This window comes from Rhagoletis zephyria, unplaced genomic scaffold, assembly GCF_001687245.7.
Source record: "Rhagoletis zephyria isolate East Lansing unplaced genomic scaffold, Rhagoletis_zephyria_1.1 Rzeph_scaffold_08023, whole genome shotgun sequence".
NCBI classification, from domain to species: domain Eukaryota; kingdom Metazoa; phylum Arthropoda; class Insecta; order Diptera; family Tephritidae; genus Rhagoletis; species Rhagoletis zephyria.
Window position 1 is genome coordinate 1 of NW_016165104.1, and position 6,581 is coordinate 6,581.

A 6,581-nucleotide genomic window follows, 5' to 3' on the forward strand; every position below is an offset into this window, starting at 1 on the left:
TGGTGTCGGACACACAACATTAAAAGTTTCTGGATCCACAACATTGAAAATTTCTGGAGCCACAACATTGCAAGTTGATAAAAGCTTTGTAAAATGCGAGTATAAGAAAGCAAGCATTTCACGAATTTCTAATTAGCACGGGATGATGGTTGTCTCGTCTATAGTTTTTATTTTTTAGTTGTTTTATTTCGTTTATTAAAAGTAGCATAAACTTAACCGATTTCGAAATACTAGGTTAGGTTAGGTTAGGTTAGAGGGGCTGCCCCGCGCAGAACGATTCGAAATACTAACTCAATGAAAATTCCTAAAGAAAGCAAATCATACCAAAAGGCGGCGAGTGAGAATGTGAAATGCAAAAAAAAAACATGAAAAAAGCATGGAATTTTATCGCCTATCTTTGCAAACCGTGCAATCCGTGCACCGTGCAAGGGCTTTGCAAGACTATTATAAATAGGTTAAGTACTAAACTTTTGTAATTTTTGTTAAGAAATCTCCAAAACAGGCTTTGTAAAAGGCACCGATTTCAATTCCTACAATTTGCAGAACATGCCTGTTAACTTTGTTTTGCTCAATTGACACAGAATTCTTATTTGTGTACAATAAAGGAATATATACATTTTTTGTGAAAAACATGTACACTGCCGGAACAAAGTATTGGCACAGCAAATTTTTCACAATATATGCAACAATTTTCATTCTAATATTTTCCCGCTAATTTCGCATAAAAATATGATGATGAAAAACTCGCGAAAACTCAGCAAATTTTCATGAAAATTTTCAACTTTTTAATCAGATTTTTTAGAATTTTTTTGAGTATGAAGATTTGTAGCCCAATCAATTTTATTACAATAAAGTGCAAGTTTTAAGTAGCTAGGAATTGATTTTTGGCAATTTTGTTCACGCAGTCCCTTCCATACAAAAAATTTTTTCGAAAATACTTTATATGGAAAAAATGCAAAACTCCTTCAACAAATACAAAATTCTCAAAAATCAGGGCGGTTTTTGATTAACTCCGAACTTGCATTTTTTTACTAGAATTTAATGGGCTGCAAAACTGCATACTTAAAAAATTGTAAAAAATCTGATTAAAAAGTTGAAAATTTTGATGAAAATCGCTGAATTTTCACGAGTTTTGCACAAAGTTTAGGAATTATATTTTTATGTTTTTTGTTGTTGAATGAACCATACTTTTATACAAAATTGGCGGAAAAATATTAGAATAAAAAGTGTTGCATATGTTGTGAAAAATTTGCTGTGCCAATACTTTGTTCCGGCAGTGTATGTACTTATGCATTTAGTTTTATATGTCCTCTGAAAAATAACCCTTTATGTATGTATTTAGTTTTATTTGTCCCCTGAAAAATAACCCTTTCTTTTTCTCAGTTCTTCCCCCAAACCACCAATTTGTTCATATCCCTTTCGGTATTTTTAATCTGGCACCCCTAGTTCCGACAAAAAACGTTATAAAAAGGCATTCGCTTACCAAATTTCAGTCGGATATGTCCACAATTGAGAGGGACTAGTTTTTGTTCACACTGACAGACGATAATGGCTAAATCGACCAAGCTCGATGTTTTGATCATTTTGGCCCTAAGTTACAATACCATTCTATGTTCATGAAAGGTCTAAAAATATCATGTATTTATTAGCGAGTGTTTGAGTACTTATGTATGGACATACATATGTAGATATTTATGCAATTAATACTTCCATATCAAATTTGTGCAAACAGCGGTCTTCCCGACAAGCCAAAGCCACATAATAAAACAGTAAAGAACCGGGGCCACAAGGGTGCTACGTTGAGAAACGTAAACACATTAATGATTTAGCGTCACGGAGAACAAGTGAGTAAAGTAAGCTGGCGGGTGATTGAGGTAAGTGTAAAGGTGGCAACAGGTGTAGCTAGCGACTGACAAGTAAAGTAACTAAATATGTACATAGATATGCACAAAACGTTAAAACAGGCACCAGTTTGTTGGCGCGATAAGAAGAGTCCGCTGACGAGGTGGGAGCACTGATACAAAGCAACGTGACTATTGAAGAAAGAGAATGCGGAAAATGGAGGAAGGTTAGGAATATGTATGTACATACGTTTGTAGCAACTGGTTAAATTTTGCCTCAATGCAGTTATGATTCATCAACCTACAGACGGTTTGCTTAACTTTACTTTTAGGTTTTTCTTTGTTCCAGTTTGTTCAAGTGCACATACATATGTATATCAATGCTTCCTTTATGCTATTAAAAAAAAAAGACATTAAATGGGAAAATCAAACAAAAACTTAAATAAAATGTGTACGACGCACACTGGGGCCGCCCCATATAAGCGGGTGCTCAAAATCATTTTCTTTCCATTAGACTCGCTTGAACTACCTTTTAAGAGTAAATTTTTGACGTCTTAACCCGTTATTGATCATCCATTAACCTATTGGTGACCCAGTTTTTTGTAATGTTAAATTATTTTATGTTAAGTGCGGACGCTGTGGTGTAGTGGTAAGCAGTGCGCGCTTCCACTCCGCAGCGCCTGGGTTCAAACCCTGGTCAAAAATTTAGAAAAAAGGTTTTTTCTTAACAGCGGTCGCTCCTCGCCAGGCAATGGCAAACCTTCGAGTGTATTTCTGCCATGAAAAACATCTTCTCATAAAAATACAATCGCCGTTCGGAGTCGGCGTAAAATTGTAGGTTTCTCCACTTTGTGTGAAAACATCAAAGCGCACCCCACAAATCGGAGAAGAAGCTCGGCCAAACACTAACATATGTGTAAGCGCCAATCTATTATTATTTTGTTAAGTTAATTTGATTTTATTATCATGCAAATTATGAATAATTTAACCCATTGAAGACTTCGACTTAACGCATTGATGACCATATTTTAAGCCATTAGTGGCCAATTTTTTATAGTCTTTCCCCAGCTAATTTTATTAAAACTAGCTAAGTTAAGGCTACAATATAATCAGGAAGAACAAGTCCTTTCGATTCGAGGATAGATTTATCAATGAATTCGCTATACTGAGAACTAAGTTAAACGCGATAAAATGTAATAACAGTAACAATGTGTGTATTTATTGTAATCACTAGGAAAGAGCATGAAACAGGGGAAGTCATTTATATAGATATCATTTAGATAGTAAAAGATAGGAAATAGATACAACCATTTACGTTGCAATGCAAAACATAATGGGATATGTGCATGGTCAAAACAAAGTTGAAAGTAAAAATAGTTTCAGCGCTATGACAGCACTTTTTTAAGAAAAACTTGCCAAACAAGTCGAAATTATTTTTAGTTTCGTATTCTGTAGGGCGTGTTCTGAGATAGGGTGTTTTTCTATAAAAATTTGAAATAGGGCGTTTTTCAATTAAAATTTTGAAGTAGGGCATTCTTGAAAAGTTTTCTTAGATAGGGCGTTTTCGAACTGGCTGCCGAAATATATATGTAGGTCGATCTTCCAGTAAACAGTCGATTTGAAATCACTTTAAACTTAATCAATTTTTGGTTTAGATTTATGTACGCAAAAGGAAATGGAAGTTCCCTAAAGTACCTAAAAGAAAATCCTCAAAAGTCAATCATTGTACATATATGCAATTCATGATACAAAATAAAATAAATATTTGTATCATGTATGCAATTAATGTGGTGGTATCGATGGCGACCACTATCGGCCATATTTGAAGTTCGATACTATCGAGGAATTGCCATATCTATGTATGATTTTTATGTACCATATCTACATACATATGTTGAAACGCGTTTGTGTGAAATTTTTTATAATACTCGTGCGGATAGTGTAACAAAATATGGACAAATAGCTAACTCACTCTTACAGAAATTTAGAGCTTAACTTAACTTTTTGTATGGAAAAAACTCCACATAAAATCATAAATGTAATGTTAAAGTTTTATAAGTAAATAAACAAGAATTTAAGTAAAATAATGAACAATTTATAGTGTCGCGACATATTTTTCTTTTTTTCTTTAAAGCTTATTAATTAAAAAAAAAAGCTCAGCTTATCGTCTAACGAAAAACATGTACATAAATCCCAATTTCAAACTGTGTGCAACAATTAAAAAAATGCCTCACAGTTTCACCAAAATTTTAAACTTTGGAATCAGAATTTTAAGAAAAATGTTCGGTATGCAATTGTGTAGGCCTTTAAATTTTAGTATAAAAAACAATGTCACGCATTTTCTTCTATACAAAGAAGTTCGTTTTTATATGGAAGAGAATGTGTGACACTGATAGCAAAAAAATTGTCAAAAATCAGCGAGATTATTCAGCAATTTATTATATTATTTATTATTTAAATAAATGAATTCATATTAACGTCGAACGGAATTTTTACGTATTTTTACTGCATTCAAATTAAAAAAATGCATCTACACTAACGAGACTATCAACACTCAGCGCAGGCAGCGCACTATCGAAAAAAAATTAGTATCGGCACAATCATTAGTGACCCAAAAAACTATCAACTATCGATGGTGTCCACTACGCACAAAGTTGTTTTCTGCAAAAGTTGTTCAGCCCCTTTTCTTCGGCAACACAGAAAGGAGAACTCTACTTAGTGAGGGTTATAATCCCTGAGTGCGGCCCCACGCCCCCTCCTCCTCCACCCCTAACCCCTAATCGTTGTACAAATAGCTAAAGATTTCCCTAACTAAATAATTATCAATCAAGGTAAACTTACATTATCGAAAATACGGCGTGCCCGTCGCCGATCGTCCGGTTCAACGCCCGCTGGCGCTGATTGAGTACGGTTCAAAGGGATAACTTCCATATCAATTGTGTCTTGTCGTCGTGGCGGTGGACGTGAAGGTGTCGGTTTTTGACCTTGCTGTACTCGTTCCGACGGCACTTGTGGATATAGACCGTTTTCCACGTCTCGTTGTGACTGTTGGCGCTTCGTTATTGGGCCAGACATTTTATCTGCGCAAATTATTTATAATAGCAAATTAACAAAACAGTTTAATATATGTAGTATGCACATACGTTTAGTATGTACTAATTATGGGTGTGTTTTTAGTAGGTTTGTTTGTGATGAAACTCAAGAGGATTTCGCCGGTAGAAGTAGCACTCAAAGCAAATATTTTATATTTTGTTTTAACAAGTACTCTAATTATTTTATGAGTATGTACAGTATACATATTTCCCGCGTTTTAGTTTTATATTCCTCTATCACAGCGATAACAAATGTTGTATATCTTTTATTATTGCCTATTATACAAACGTGTAAAAGCATAAAACGCAATTTTGTTCACTTAGAAACGCTTTCTCTTCACCAATTGGACATCCTAGTCTCATTAAATACATAAACAGCACTGATATACTCTTTTTCTAACTTACAGTTTTGCTAATATAATGCTTATCAAACTTTTTAACTTTTATTTTATCGACTATTAAAAACTATATACAATTAAATCATGTAATTATCTTAACCAGAGAACAATATAAAATTTACTAACGTAAAAAACACCTTGCACTAGACAACCACTAAAAAAAATACCCGTTCACGATAAACGCAAACAACCGACTGAATGAATTGCTGATTCATCAAATAGCCCGGTATCAGGGTTCGGAGAACAATAATTCGAAGCGCACTGAACTTAAAAAAGAAAGTAGCACAAAATTTTTCGCAGTGGTTTTGGGTTCTTTTTTTTATTAGCAAACATATACATATGTACATTTTTACTAAAAACAAAGGATACGGTTTAGTTATTTGTATAACGATTTTGGGTTGCTGTGCCTTTTCATAAAGCGAGATCCATGCGCTTTCGTTCAATCCTCATATAAAAATGTAAACCTCTTATAAAGATGTAAACCAAATTAGTATGGAAAAAAAGGAGTTAAAGAAATCGGTTAACGTGGTCCAAAGTTATGCGGTAACATACATTAAAAAAACTCGACGAGTTGATAATCTTCTTTTAGTGAAGTCGAGTCGGTTAATAATAACATCAAGGAACGAAGATAACAAGAAGGGACAAGTCGTTATAATTGTGGCGAAAATGCGTTTTGCCCTAGTGCGTTTTTTAATTGGATGAAAAGAGAAGGCACGCCCCTGTTGCGCACTTTCGTCACAATTATAACGAGTTGTCCCTTTTTGTTATCTACGTTCTTTGTTAACATTAAATTTTGCTCAAAATTGATACGATCTACTGCAATTGCAGCAGAGTCCGAATGCTGCTTGGTATCCATTAATGTATTTGGGTTCATTGCAGTTAGTGTTGCCAGTGTTCGTTTGGAAACGCACTATAAGCCCAAAAAAACGCGTTTCTTCTCGAAAAAAGCCTCAAAATACAATTGGAGTATTTTGTAAGCATGAAAAATGTCATTGTAGGGATGCCGATCCAAATTAATAACAGGCTTATTGGCTGTTTTTGCCAGAGAACTTAGATAGATAGAGAAGGTGCAAATTTTTGGAACGTAAAATTGTTTGGCTGAAAAATAAATCCATGGAATATCACCACAGCGCGATTAACATTTCAAGAAGAGTTAACAGAGAAAAATGTAAATTTCTGTTATGATAATGTTATATTTGTTGCAAGTGTCTGGCTATGTGTTGCTAGGTTGCATGTGGATGCAGAAACGT